Source organism: Engraulis encrasicolus, chromosome 17 (genome assembly GCF_034702125.1).
Source record: "Engraulis encrasicolus isolate BLACKSEA-1 chromosome 17, IST_EnEncr_1.0, whole genome shotgun sequence".
NCBI lineage: Eukaryota > Metazoa > Chordata > Actinopteri > Clupeiformes > Engraulidae > Engraulis > Engraulis encrasicolus.
This window is the reverse complement of record NC_085873.1, coordinates 18,082,586-18,097,585: the sequence shown is the minus strand read 5'-3', so window position 1 is coordinate 18,097,585 and position 15,000 is coordinate 18,082,586. Positions and strand designations below refer to the sequence as shown.

Here is a 15,000-nt window from a genome sequence, read left to right as displayed (position 1 = left end):
GGCAGGACCTGACCAATCCTGCTGGCCGGTTGTCAGAGCCCTGTGGGCCATCAGTAAGCATAGCAGTGCTGCCATCTAGGTGTCGGGGGGAACATTGCAGATCAGGGGACTCAGAAAGACAGTGACATCACCAGTGTCTGGCATGTATGCCATGTGTGCGTGAAGGACAAACAAAAAGACACAGATGGAGGATAGAGAAAGAGACAGACAAAGGAACAAGAGAGTGCATGAGCAATGAGAATAGAGAGGCAAAAAAGGAGAAAAAATACACCACAGAGTGAAAATAATATAGGCCTACACATTTTGTGTTTCTGCTATTCTGCCATAGGCATGTGTATGTGTATGTGTATCATACAGTATGTGTGCACAGTATATGTTTGCCTATATGTGTGCGTGTGCAGCCTGCATGAGAATGCCAGTGCTGTCGTGGAAACCTCCACAGCCAACCAGAGCTGTCAGTGTGAGAGGCGGTAAAGGATGGCTGTGTGCGGTGCACCTGAATACAAATTTTTACTGTACATGCGTACATGCACTGCACACACACACACACACACACACACACACACACCCACGCACGCACGCACGCACGCACGCACGCACGCACGCACGCACGCACACACACACACACACACACACACACACACACACACACACACACACACACACACACACACACACACACACACACACACACACACACACACACACACAGGCTCTCTGCTGTGATTGGCTGCCAGCAAGGTCCTGTGTCCCGTGATTGGCCAGTTGGGGTGTGAGAGTGTCTCCAGTGCTGCTGCTGGTTTCTGTGCGGGCGGTGCAGAGGATGCACTGCTCGTGTCGGTAGCTAATTCAGGCAGGCAGAGCCAGATACTGTAAGATGGTGTGGCGCTCTCACACACACACACACTGTATGCACACGCACTTGCACAGGCACTCTCAGTGGACACAAAAGAATGATCGCATTCATGCACAATGATAGAGAGGATACAAGAAACCAGAATAGAATAGAATAGAACACAAATATGAGCTTGGATGTTCAAAACACACACACACGCGTCGCACGCAAGCATGCAGGCACGCAGGCACACAGGCACGCAGGCACGCATGAATCCAGATCCGAGTCCCGAGTCCGAGTCCCCACACACACAATAGCAGACGTTCTCTAAGGCTCTGTACAACGGTGCCCTTTTCTGCTTTCTCTGCGGTGGCATGAAATGTAATAAGAAAGCCAGCTAACATACAGAGAGAAGAGAGGAGCAGTTGATTTGGGCCAGACTTCACTCACTCTAGGGGCACTAGGAGTCCTCATGTGGCCCAGTTCTGGCTGGCTGTGTGGATGGATGTCCCTGTAGTAAACAAATGTCAACTTGGCCGCCTCGCCGCCTATGAATAACGCTGCACACATCTGCTGCCCCATCCATCCATCATTCTTGTTCTCTCACAGAAGGGGACGCATGCATGCACGCACGCACACACAGACATGCATGCACACGCACGCACGCACGCACGCACGCACGCACGCACGGACGCACGCACGCACACACACACACACACACACACACACAGAAAGGGCATCCTTCCAAATGGATAGAGAAAGAATGCGCGTGAGAGAGAGAGAGGGGGGTGGGGTGGGGTGGGGGTGGGTGGGGGTGGCGGGGGGTGTGGGGTTGGGGGGGGTGTGGGGAGGGAGAAATCTCATGTGGGTTCATGTGAGATACAAAAGAGAAGGATGCAGGAATGAGAGAGCAGGTGAGAAAAAGGGGAAAAAGAAAACCCATTGGGATAGAGAGAGAAAGGGGAGGTGTAGGAGAATGAAAACTGAGAAATAAAATAATTGCAAAGGATGGAGGGAAAAGGGAAGGTGTGAGAAAGAGAGATGGGAGGGACGGAGAGAAGTGCAGGAGTAGGGAGAGGGAGAGAGGGATAGAGAGAGTGTGACAGAAGGAGAAGAACGCGTGGAGGACAGATGCTTCCAGGCTGCATTCGTGCGTGTGCGTGTGCGTGTGCGCGTGCGCGTGCGTTGGAGCATCTGGAGCTATGGCTGTCTGTATTCCTCCTGAGTCTTCTCTGTCCAGACTCCTGCTGTATGCCGCTGTGCCTTTCTATCACCAGGCACCCGCACTGCCCCCTCTGTCTGTCTGGCTGCCTGCCTGCCTAACTGACTGACTGTCTATGTATTTGTCCTCCTGCCCCCCTGTTTGTCCCCACAACTACATGTCTGTCCTATCAGTGACTCCCTGCTTACCTGTCTGTATGTATGTCTATCTTACCCCACACTGCCCCTATGCCTGTCTGTCAGGCTGTGTCGTTCCTCTTTTGGTTCACCTATATCTGTTTCCTAGCTTTACTACCCACCTGCCTGTTTGTTTATCCGTCTGTGCCTATTCTTTCTGTCTGTCTGTCTGTCTGTCTGTCTGTCTGTCTGTCTGTCTGTCTGTCTGTCTGTCTGTCTGTCTGTCTGTCTGTCTGTCTGTCTGTCTGTCTGTCTGTCTGTCTGTCTGTCTGTCTGTCTCTCTCGCTTATCTCTCTAATACCACATTTTTTGTGTAATGGCTTTCTGAAAAGCATACATTTAGGACTGATCCTGGGGTATGTTTCTTGACACAGTGTCAAGGCTAACTACGTCAGCAACTTGGTTGCAATGCAATTTCCCGTAGCCAATCTACTAAGTTGCTAGCTGATTAGCAACGATGCTTTCGGTCCAGATTTCCGATGATGTCAACATAACTTTTTTTGTCTGTCAGTTCTTCCTTCCTTCATAGCTTGATTTTGCATACTTCACATTCATCTTTAAAGCGTGTCTACTGCTCCTGGATTCTGCTTTGGTCTCTCTGTCCTCGGTGCTCTCCTCTACTGGGCCACCATATAGTGTGTTAGGACTAGTGTAAACAGTCTACCGGCACAGTAAACACATGCTTAATTGTGACACACAGCCGCATACACACCTGCACACACACCTGCACACACACCTGCACACATACACACACACAGTTTCTCTAGCTCTATTTCTCCCTCTCCAACGCACTCACATACACCTGCTCCTCAGTCCAGTCCACAGAGAGATAGATGATGGAGTGGCCTAGATTGTGCACATCACATGTGCGCGCACAAACACACACACACACACACACACACAGGCGCAACCCCACCCCCAACATACACACACACACACACACACACACACACACACACACACACACACACACACACACACACACACACACACACACACACACACACACACACACACACACACACACACACAGTGAACACTGTGTGCACTGAGCCTAAAAAAACAACCCATTTCTTTTCTTAACGGCAAGCGGCCACACTCTGTGAGTCAGCTCTTTCACACGCACAAGCAGACACCAGCAGCAGAACCAGAAGCAGGAGACTTTGGTAATGAGTAGACACACACACGCACACACACACACGCACACACACACACACAGGCACACATACAGGCACACACACACACACACAGGCACACATACAGACACACACACACACACACACACACACACACACACACACACACACACACACACACACACACACACACACACACACACACACACACACACACACACACACACACACACACACACACACACACACAGGTCTGCTTTAATGAGCATTGGGGTGTTTGTGCTGCTGTGCTCTGCTGGGACTTTATAGTGCACTGATGCCTGAAGCAGAGCTTAGTCTTCTGGAAGTGTGGTGGTGGTGTGTGTCTAAATGCATCATGCAGTGTTGTGTCATCCATCCATGGGTGTGGAAGTGTGTGAATGTGTGTATGCTTGTGCGTGTGTGTGTGTGCGCGTGTGTGTGTGTGTGTGTGTGTGCGTGTGTGTGTGTGTGTGTGTGTGTGTGTGTGTGTGTGTGTGTGTGTGAGTGCGTGCGTGCGTGCGTGCGTGCGTGCGTGCGTGCGTGCGTGCGTGCGTGCGTGTGTGTGTGTGTGCGTGCGTGCGTTACTGTTCTCATTTGACACTTGTCTTTTTACAGGTTGCACCTGAGTTCAAAACAAAACACACCCACTAAATCAGCATCAAACAGCATCAATCATCAGCACCATAGATCATGCTGATTTGATTGCAAAGGTACATGTGAAATAAGTGCTACACAAACCCTGCAAAAAGCCGATCTTACGGCAGAGGAACAGCATACGTGTATAGTTAAGCAGCACTAAGCTAAAATATGCATACAGGCCTACACAGTAAATGTCAGTGGCTCACAGTGGGTGTCCCGCTAGCCTGCTTTAGATGTGTGTTTTGGCCTAGAGGGAGAAACCGGGTCGAGCAGCAAAGAGGTAGAGGAGAGAGAAGAGGAGGAGGAGAGGGGGAGAAAGGAGATTAGTGGGGAGGAGGAGGAGGAGAAAGGGGAGAGAGGTGGGAAGAGAGGAGGAGGAAAGGAAGAGAGGGGAGAAAGTAGGGAGATAGGAGATAGAGCAGGAGGAGAGGGTGATGAAAGAGGAGGGGGGAAGAGGGGAGGGGGAGAGGAGTGGAGAAAAGAGGGAGAGATGCACTTCACCATTGCTAACTTATTCATGAACCCTCTCCTCGCTGTTCTGCCTTGCAGATGGATGGGCCTTTGCCCTGAGTATCTCAGCACTCTACTAGTACTGTAGTAGTAAGTGGTGGACGAACTGGAGCGAGACAGTAAAAATACCTGACATGTGTTCCTTTTACCCATTGTGATTTTAGATTTTTCTCATCTACATTTACTTTCTGGGCTGGGACGTCCTCTCCTAGCAAGTACTGCATGGGATGCTCTGTATTTCAGTACTATAGTAGGAGTAGTAGTATCAATAGTAGTAGTAGTACTGTAGTAGTAGTAGTAGTAGTAGTAGTAGTAGTAGTAGTACAGTAGTAGATGTAGTAGTAGCAGAAAAAAATCTCTAGTTTCTGCCTGCCTCTTGACCGCCTCTAGTAGCAAGTTTGTACAACTAAGTGCTGCTAGGACAGTTGAGGGAAAATGGCCTTGGTCTTCAAATATTGCCTTGTTTTGGAAAAACTGCAAGAAATCAGTTTTTTTCCGCAAGTAAACAATTCTAGAAATTGATTGTGTGGGGGCGTGCATGCGCGTAGCGTGTAACTTATTCATGAAATCAAATCCCCCCTCATTTCACACACACACACACACACACACACACACACACACACACACACACACACACACACACACACACACACACACACACACACACACACACACACACACACACACACACACACACACACACACACACACACACACCTGCTCCTACTCCATGGCATCATGGCTGTCAGAAGTGATTAGGCAATAGTGGGGACGAGCTCTGGGGATGAGAACAGGAACAGAGAGCAGAGGTGAAGCGAGGAGAAGAAGAACAGAGAGCGGAAAACATGAAAGAAGGTGAAGGAGAGAGTGGGAAGAAGAAAGAGGAGAGATGGCGAGGGGAAGAGGGGAGGAGAGAGGAGAGCGAGAGGAGAGGTTACAGAAGAGCAGAGGAGAAGAAAGTCGAATTAAGAGGAGAAGAGAGCTGAACAGGAAAGGAGAGGTTGGAGGAGAGAAGAGAAGAGAAGAGAAGAGAAGAGAAGAGAAGAGAAGAGAAGAGAAGAAAAGGGTTGACCAGAAAACAGAGACCAACGCATACCCCTCTCTATCCCCCTGTTTCCATTAGCCTTGGCACCTGCTATGCTGTACCCACGGCCTGATCCAATCTAACCGACTCAGGATTGGCTAACTCAATACTCCATACAGGCCTTACCCTCAGTTCACCTATGGTATGCAAACACTTCAAGGCATTACACTGGTCTATAATGACCCCTGACTCATATATAATTTGGACTAATCATCCATTTAAAATCTCGGATTTTCAGCAAATTATGCATTACAGTGCATTTCAGCGGTCTATGACTTATTTCTAATTCTGACTAATCAGCCACTTATGGAAATTCCTTTTTCATCAATTTAGTTAGTTTTTTCCGTTTGCATTGACTCAGTAACCGGTGTAATGCGCACACTTAATAATATTGCAAGACCACTTTTCTCGCTCTCTGCGTCTTGACCCTTAGAGACCTACATCATTACACACTTAAGTGCCCCATAAGAGGCTGATGAGACAGCTTCTTCCCATATCCTATATAGGACACATAGGGAAGTCCATTAATGCTGTCTCTGTGCTGCATAACATCTTGCGTTGCAGATGTCTCTGTACTTCATAGAACGAATAGAAATCTCCCTTTCGTACGCCTTACATGAATGCTGAATAAGCCTTTTGAGCTACAGATACTATGCCATGCACAATCCATTCAGGATGTCCAGTCCAGCCGTAAACATGTCCAGCCACACATGCATTGGAACAACAGAAAACAGAACCATCAGATATGAACCTGGGAACTATGTGTGGGCATCACCTTTTAATGATCCGGGACTAGGGATGCAAATTATTGATTAATTCATCAATCATTAGTTGATAGCCTTATCGATCGACTTACGATTAATTGATAAGCGGCATTTTCCCCCCGAAATCTCAATGTTTCTCGAAAAAAAACTACTAAATCTAAAAAATGTAATTAAATATTGAGATAAAATACCACATTTAAATTAATTCTATTTCAATTCTTTAATCCAAAGGTGATTTAAATATTCCCACTATTCACACCCCTCTTCACATACCCATTTCACCTGGGTCTCTTGTCAGCTGAATTGTCGATTAATTGCTATTAATGTTTTTTAATCGATTAACACATTGATCGATTAAAGTCGATTAGTTGATTAATCGTTTGCATCCCTACCCGGGACACCGTTCTGCATCCTGCGAAACTCCAATGACCACCTGCCATATATGGTCACAGGAAGTCCAAAGGTTCAGGTTGCCGTACTGAGTAAACGTTACATCTGTTACAGACTGGCATCACAGGCACTACTCAGTGCCCTGAGAGCTCTGTTTATCGCTCGCTTGGCACCAGAATTGCCATACGTCATCAAGTGTCTGGCAGTAACATTTACTTTAGAGTTATGTCTAAGCCCCGTCTGAGAGTATTGGCTTTCTTTAATGTTTAGACCCACTAAGCCCTCAATGACAACAGGGATCTGCGCACAATGACATAAACTTCCAGAACACAGGCAATAACAAACCAAACTTGTGGTAGTTGCATGCAGAGCTAGACAGGCAGGCAGGCAGGCAGGCAGGCAGGCAGAGGCACGTCTCCTCACCACATTGCTCTGTTTCCTGATGCCTGAGCTGACACAACGGGAGAGGAAATGGCAGTTATGGAAGCATATGGCAGAGGGGAGCTTTTTTTTTACCCGCCCACGACAAAATCCTGACGTGAGTGATGGCTGCACCTCCCGCTATCAACTGAACAAAAATTAATGTTAGCTTGCAAGCGGGTGATTATTGAACACTTCCTTGTTCTGACGAAAACCTTGTGGGCTCATGTTATAAAAGAAAAGCCACAAAAAGAGCCACCCACTGTTGCTATGGCGCTGTGGCTGACCATGGGATGTAAATCCACCCACCGGTGGCCGGCCGGGCTCGAGAACTTTGTTCAGGATTAACGAGCGAGGGACGTTTTGACATTAAAAAGATGTGGGCAGCCATCTCCCTCCCTCCCTCTTTTTTCCCCTCCCTCCCATCAATCTGGTGTCTCCACGGAGACTGGAGAGAGTCAGAGGGTCGCCACGACGATAGATAGGACGAGACTTGGCAACGCTCTCTGCACTGTCTCATTCCCAAGACACCAGCAAGCACAAACAGTAACAGTTCAGTTTTGCAGTGCTAATTCACCACAGAGAGAAAGACCAATTAGAACAGTGTTACATTTTTTCCCTCCAATTTTTGAGTTTATAATATGCAAAATTGACAGTCCACTGACAAGGCTTCCACATAAATATGCAAAAGAGGTTTGTCAAGCCTGTTATAGTGCCATCTAAGTCCATCTATTAATGGAGAAAGCAGTCTTTGGATGGGATGTTATGAGGTGGTCTATTCCCTTATAACAAGAACAGCCCACCTGATTCCCTTGGCCTCATATGTTGTTAATGTATTCTGAGGCGTCCAGACCAAATGTCCATTCCCCCCCTGGGAAGCTATAATGGGGTCCCTTAGCGAATTAGCATTTTCAATTACACATTTCATTGCATTCTGCCCCTTATCCACACACACACACACACACACACACACACACACACACACACACACACACACACACACACACACACACACACACACACACACACACACACACACACACACACACACACACACACACAGTGCAGAGAGGAACGAGAAAGACTCTGGTCTGAGGATCTTGATGGAAGGGGATGGCTTCTTACAACTGTGTCCGGAACGATAGAGGACAGTCAGAAGTGGATAATGTTCCGCTTGCCTACCTCGCCTGCTTGCTCATCCCCAAATCCCCAATAATACCTTCCGCAAGTCAATCCCCAAAGACCCAATACCAGCTCCCAGCTTTCACCAAACCCCGTTAACAAACCCCTGGGAGTGACCCCCCAAAAAAGCCCTAATACCACCCCCTCAAGAAATGGTCCACACAACCAAAACCTTATCACCGTTCAGCCCGGTCTCCCCAAAACCATATTAACACTTCAGCCCCACCCTTCCACTCCCAAAAAGCCCCACTAGCTACCACCACCACCTCAAAAACAGCCTAGCACCCCCAAAACCATATTACCACCTTCTACAGCCAACCAAAAAATATATCATTAGCACTCCAAATAACTGTTACCCCCTGCCCAAAATCTGTCCATCCCCCAACACACACACACAACCTCTATGCTAAACAAAAGGCTAGCGAGTGAGGAGCAGCAATATCTCTCCACTGCACTGCATACATATGTTGCATGGGCCTCTCCCTGGGAGATAACACAAAGAATAGGATGCTCCTGCCCCATACTGGTTATGCTAATCTGTCTTTGTGAAAATGTGGCGGCAGAGGAGCCACAGAACTGAATGGTGGATGATATTACTGTGGAGCATTATTATTAATGGCAACTATCACCTAAGGGGTAACCTCGATATTCTCTCTGATGTTGTGGGTTTTTATCAGGGCTGGACTGGGATCGAAAAATGGCCTGGGCATTTTTACAGCCCACCCGTTTTTCCAATGATATGATTGGCTCAGTCCATTGTCTATATCAATGATGGACCAATGAGCTGCCCCATCTAAACTGTGGGATGGTCTGAATGAAAAACAACAGCACCAAAACAAACAACAACACCCGCAACAACAAACAACAGTATCAGCCCCTGAGGACTGCCAGCCCACAGGGAAAATGCCCTGTATGCCAGATTATCAGTTCAGACCTGGCTTTTATTGTTATGGCCGGGACATTAGGCATTCGAGCTCATGCTAATTCAGATGACTAATTGGCTCCACCAGGCACCTGCTTCTCCCCCTATTACAGAAGAGGTACGAACATAAAAACGAGAGGTCTGATTTTATACATTATGCTGACATCGTCTGTTGTGATACACTCAGTGTTAAATGGAAGGGAATGGGTCTTCACGAGTGTTAAGTTGAAAAGCACTTTTTGTGGTCTGTGAACACGGCAGTAATTACAACAAAACAAGCTGAAATAATGTGATATTGATCATGCTGACTTTTCCAATACCCACAATGTACTTGTGCACGTGCACATTCGCACGCAAGCATGCACACAAGCACGCATGCACACACGCACGCATGCACACACGCACGCACGCACACACACTTTCAAACTTTCATTTTGTGTCGTGACTCGTGAGAAAATGAAAAATCCCACAGAGAGGCCAGAGAGAGACCAGCAGAAAGAAAGAAATAAAGAAAGAATAAATGAAAGAAATAAAGAAAGAAAGAAAGAAAGAAAGAAAGAAAGAAAGAAAGAAAGAAAGAAAGAAAGAAAGAAAGAAAGAAAGAAAGAAAGAAAGAAAGAAAGAAAGAAAGAAAGAAGTGGGTAGTGGGTGGTTGTTTGTTTATACATGTAAGGATTAATAAATCATGAATTAAAAAGAGGGGGTACTATGTGGAGGACCTCACTCTGTTCTCTGGCAGACCCTTACAGATGGAGCCGTCACGGTCCAAATCCCTCCAGTATCCCCCCGGACACACACACACACACTTCCACCTACACACTACTACACACATGCACATGGAGCACACACACTCCCCTCTACAGTACACACACACTCACAGACACACACACACACACTCACAGACACACACACACACACTCACAGACACACACACACACACTCACAGACACACACACACTCACAGACACACACACACACACACACACACACACACACACACACACACACACACACACACACAGAGGACCACTACATGCAACACGCACGCACGCACCCACGCACGCACACACGCAAGCCCACACACTCCTTTGGGCCCCTGCTTGCTACTATGCCCGCTGTGCCCAGCTCTGCCACATGATGCCCCGTAACCCTCCATGCTTGCCAACTTACTGTACTGTCACACGAGTGCATCTGCCCCAACCTGTCCAACTATGTGGCTCTCAGGCTGTGGCTCGTGTGTGTGTGTGTGTGTGTGTGTGTGTGTGTGTGTGTGTGTGTGTGTGTGTGTGTGTGTGTGTGTGTGTGTGTGTGTGTGTGTGTGTGTGTGTGTGTGTGTGTGTGTGTGTGTGTGTGTGTGTGTGTGTGTGTGTGTGTGTCTGCATTAGACCTTCAGGAAATCTCCACGGCATTTGATGAGCTCTGCTCTAAAAGCACCCGTGACCTCAGTGTCCCGGAGTCAGATCGATGTCACTTACTGAAATACTCAACTGAGGGTAAACAACAATCTCTGGATATTAAGGGGCCTGGCAAATGGCAAACACGACACAGTGCCCCCTCTTGACACACTCAGAACAGGACAGACATCAATGGATCGCTGCTAATACTAAAGAAGTCCATATACTAAGTTGATATAACTGTAAATACACAGTCAAATTTATGCAATATGCATCATTCAACACTCAAATTTAACATCTACACGTGTTGAATTAACACCACAAAATTGACTCCGTAATGCAGTGCAACTACTAAAAGAGCACAGAGCAAGACAACAGCATACACTGATGGCACAAATGTATTCAGAAACTCCACTGGAAGTGTATCTGGAATATACAAACAGCTGCACAATGGCAGGTCACTTTCTATTGCTATTGTTGTTTTGAAAACACCAACCATGTTGTGCACTTCCTTCCTCCTAAGGGGAATGGTCTATATAGCATCTGCTCCATGCACTTAAATCAAGCCAACGTCAATATAAATTCATCAATCAATTTATCGCCCAATAAATCAATACAAACTGAAGGACGGAGGCTCAGTTGACCACAAGGACCTTCTCAAGTGCATGACAAAAAGCTGCGCGTGAAAAACAGGGTTCACACAAAAAGTGTGTGTGTGTGTGTGTGTGTGTGTGTGTGTGTGTGTGTGTGTGTGTGTGTGTGTGTGTGTGTGTGTGTGTGTGTGTGTGTGTGTGTGTGTGTGTGTGTGTGTGTGTGTGTGTGTGTGTGTACACTTGTGTGTACGCTTGAATGTGTATATGTACTTGTGTACCAAAGCCAGTTTCATCAGACAACTGGTGCACTGCTTTGACAGGATCACTCCATAACAAGGAGAGCAGGTCAGACACAATGCAAATCCCCATAGGCATGCACACACACACGCACGCACGCACACACCTGTGGGTCCTCCTGCACTGCATGGAGGCTCACCTGTAACCTGGTTTCACCAGACCACATTAATTACTTCCTAATTCATTTTTGCTCTGGGTCCTGGATGCCCTGGAGCGTTTGGGGTGGGTGGAGTGAGCTAGGCTGAAATGAGTGGTGACCAATCGCTGACAATTGACGTCCATGACGTATGTTATTATGCGCCCCAAGTGTGTTTGCTTTTTGGGCGGCCGCCTGGAGGACGACTAAGCCCTCCCCCCAGAGAAGCCTAATCAGACCATCGTGAATTGCGACATAATTCAAAACGAATGGTCTGACTCGTCAGGCTAGCTCACCTGTGCTCCAGAGGAAAAGCTTACTGCAAAAGTGGTAGCAGCATCAGCATTACCTCATATAGCTCTGCAGTCTCCTAAAGGCCTCTGCTGAGGTAACAGCAACGTGTAGGTGTCAGAACACTGCAGATATCTACATGCTCTTACTTTACTAGAGTACATTTCACTACTAAACTCAGAGACTGCAACGGACCAACTTTTTGATATATCTTTGTGTGAAGACTTTTAATTGATCAGACAGGAAGGATTACAAAACAGTTGCACACAGCTAATCCTCATGATTAAAAATACATAATATTAATTTCCCAAGATAAGTATGACAGAGCCCAGACATCCCAATATGTCCTATTCTATAGTGTTCTACTAACTACTATAAAATGTGAATGATCATATCTTAGACTGACTGTTTACAATTTCCGTCTCAAATATTTATCTGGCTACGATGGCAGGCTATGTGATATTGAACAATGCAATCTTCATGGATCAAGGCCAGAACAGGATAATTATCTGCTACAGTGTAATAGGAATCTTGATGTGGCCATTACTGTAGAAGTTGAATTGATGTTGAATTGTGTGAGAGAGAGAGTGAGCGAGAGCAAGAGAGAGAGAGATTGTGTGTGTGTGTGTGTGTGTGTGTGTGTGTGTGTGTGTGTGTGTGTGTGTGTGTGTGTGTGTGTGTGTGTGTGTGTGTGTGTGTGTGTGTGTGTGTGTGTGTGTGTGTGTGTGTGCGCGCAGACGCGGAGTCTAATTTTGAACCACCGAGACTGGCAGGGAGGATTCTGGGAGCTGCTCCCCTCTAAAATTGTGTTAGGAGGGAAAACATGAGCCGAGCTTCAAAGAGCAGGGAGTGAAGGAGATGTCAACTGGGAATGGGCAGTGTCGTCTGAGTAGATGGCACACTCACTCACACGGGCATGCATACTCAGTACAAGATATACAATATTTTTATTGTCATGTACTCATGAATTCAAGAACTCACAAGTGCTGAAGTTTTTGTTGCGTAAAAAGTCCCAAGAGTGTGAAGTATGTCTATGAAGTATACAAAAGGCAGGTTGAAAAAAAGAGATGCAGAGTGAAGGAGGAGTGGTTCTTATATCTATGGCAGTTCAAGGCAGTTAAGCACCCTGGTGACTTGAACCTTCGTCGGCTGGTGTGGGCAAAGATACTTCTGCATCTGCGGCCAGATGGTCGTTGGGTGAAGTGTGTGTATAGCTGTGCAGCTGGGGTGGTGTGGATCAGATATTATCAAATCAGATATTAGATATTATGTGTTTAGCCTTCCTTAAAATGTTTATTAATGTTGGTTAAATTGACAAATTATCCTTTTTTTTAAAGGTCCAGTGGTTTTGTCCCTTTTTGGGTGGTGACGGACAACCTCTTTGACGCTTAGGAATATGTGACCCAAAGACTATGGATGTTACGTAGGTAGTTCAGTTACGCGTTGAGCAGACTTGTATAGAGAGCAGTGTTCGATAACCTTGTTTAACAATGCCAAATACACATTTTGGCCAAGGAAGCCATTCAGCTCATTTCAGTTAGTTAATGAATAAAAACACTGCTAAGTTTGCATGTGGCCAAAGCACAACTAAGCAATTCCACTAATGCAGTGTAATATAATATAATATAATATAATATAATATAATATAATATAATATAATATAATATAATATAATATAATATAATATAATATAATATAATATAATATAATATAGCTGGAACAAAAACTGACGAGGCAGTTGTAACACAGCAGTACAGTATATTATGATTTGTATAAGAGCATAGGAGCCTAGAGGTTATATGGATGGCCTTACGGTTAGGGCGGTGCAATATATCGTATTAATATTGTGATATCAATATTGGTGTCAAACAATATAAAATTTCATAATATCGATTTAAAACAATATTTTTGTCATTTGTCTACACTGCCAAAAGGACGGAAATAATCGTGATATTAGCTTTTCTCATAATCGAGCAACCCTACTGTATGTGTATGATCATACATCTAACACCATCTGAATCATCTTTCCAGCAGATTTTGATGGTCCACTCCTCCCCCTGCCCCACCTACTCCTCTCCTCTCAGGGACGCTGTGTGTGTGTGTGTGTGTGTGTGTGTGTGTGTGTGTGTGTGTGTGTGTGTGTGTGTGTGTGTGTGTGTGTGTGTGTGTGTGTGTGTGTGTCCTGATGGATGTCACTGTGTGTATGTGTGCCAGTGTCCTCCTCTCCAGGCCACTCTGTCTGCTCAGCACACTACACATCACACGCAGGCACACACATGCAGACTCACACAGCCAGACAGGCAGGCAGGCAGGCACACACACAGGCACGCACACACACACACACACACACGCACACACACACACACGCACACACACACACACACACACACACACACACACACACACACACACACACACACACACACACACACACACACACACACACACACACACGCACACACGCACACACACACCACGAGTATCAGGTGTGTGTGCACTGTAACCATGTGTGAGTGCGTTTGTGTTTGTGTGTGTGCATGTGTGTTCGTGTGTTTATGGCGTGCGCTCAGTCCAAATGTTTAACTCAACCTGGTCACCTTCATCTGTCACACAGGCGGCTTTACTCCACCGCGTGGAAACTTATTTTCAGTAAATTTCGCGATGCAGCCTAATGCAGGCTGCTACTAGAGTGTGTTATTTAACGGCCTAGTTCTATTTCAAGACCAGCTGTGTCACGGCGTTTTTTACATACCGGTACATAACTTTAGCCATGCAGGGAAGCCCAGAACGTTTGTCAAATGGAAGAGATGAGAACCCACGCGTGCCTTCTCGAGGTTTTGCAATGGATTTTAGCCCGAGTTAGCAAATTACCCGACGCGAATGTTTCTTAAGCACACGGCGAGACTTTTTAATTCATCAATGGAAACAATTGCGGTGAAGCCACAAAGATGCGGGCAGACATGGAATCGCTTGCGCTCCCTCTTGGCA

At 46.4% G+C, this 15,000-nt stretch overlaps 1 protein-coding gene across 3 annotated transcripts in view; it reads right to left on the bottom strand.

Annotated features, from left to right (window-relative positions):
- The window catches only part of ank3b (ankyrin 3b), a 262,028-nt gene that overhangs the window by 167,658 nt on the left and 79,370 nt on the right, over positions 1-15,000 (bottom strand). The gene's annotated exons all lie outside the window — the stretch shown is intronic.